The sequence below is a fragment of the Molossus molossus genome, unplaced genomic scaffold (assembly GCF_014108415.1).
Source record: "Molossus molossus isolate mMolMol1 unplaced genomic scaffold, mMolMol1.p scaffold_m16_p_7, whole genome shotgun sequence".
Lineage (NCBI taxonomy): Eukaryota > Metazoa > Chordata > Mammalia > Chiroptera > Molossidae > Molossus > Molossus molossus.
Genome location: NW_023425401.1, coordinates 105,571,334 through 105,572,105, shown reverse-complemented (window position 1 = coordinate 105,572,105; position 772 = coordinate 105,571,334). Strand labels below are relative to the sequence as shown.

The following is a 772-nucleotide window of genomic DNA, read 5'->3' as shown; positions in this document are numbered from 1 at the left end:
TAAAAAATATAAGAAGAAGGTCCAGCCGGTATGGCTCAGTGGTTGAACGTTGACCCATGCACCAAGAGGTCACTGGTTCAATTCCCGGTCAGGACACATGCCCAGGTTGTGGGCCTGATCCCCAGTGTGGGGCATGCAGGAGGCAGCCAGTCAGTGTTCTCTCTCATCGATGTTTCTATCTCCCTCTCCCTCTCACTTCCTCTCTCTTTAAAATCAATAAAGAAAAGAAAAAAAAAAAAAAGAAAAAGAAGAAGAAGTTAATAATTATTTTATATCAGCCAGGGACAAAATAACTCCTTGTTTATCCCAGCTTGGGTTTTGGTCTGTGCCCATGCCTGGTTCATGCCCTGGACACACAGTTAAACAATTGCAGTTTTACCTCATTTAATTACTCTGAACGAGTCACCACGCCTGTCAAGATGCCAGGCCTGGGAAGACCAAGGTCCCCTCCCGAAGAGAGGAGCTGTGAAGACGTTGTGGCCATTGTCAGCCTACCTGTGTCCCTCTTACCTGAGGTGACTTAATGCTCACACCTGTTTCCTGGTGTTCAGAGGGATGTGAACTCACAGGGAATGACCCGGCTTTGGACTGACTGCATGTTCATTTTCTCTGTGCTTTCAGTCTGTTTGGTAACAAGTTAATTTTTGTTTCTTTCTCTCTGCTTCTCTTCAAAGTTTTTTTTTTTTTTTTTTTCCCATTGGAAGGACTCCTAAAATTGGCAATTTTTATTCTCCCAGAGTAAACCTTCCTGAAACCATATGCAATTTACCTT

The 772-nt window shown here is 43.8% G+C and overlaps 1 pseudogene; it reads left to right on the top strand.

Moving 5' to 3' along the window:
• Positions 1-202: 202 nt before the first annotated feature.
• On the top strand, positions 203-359 carry LOC118620603 (annotated as a pseudogene).
• Positions 360-772: the final 413 nt, after the last annotated feature.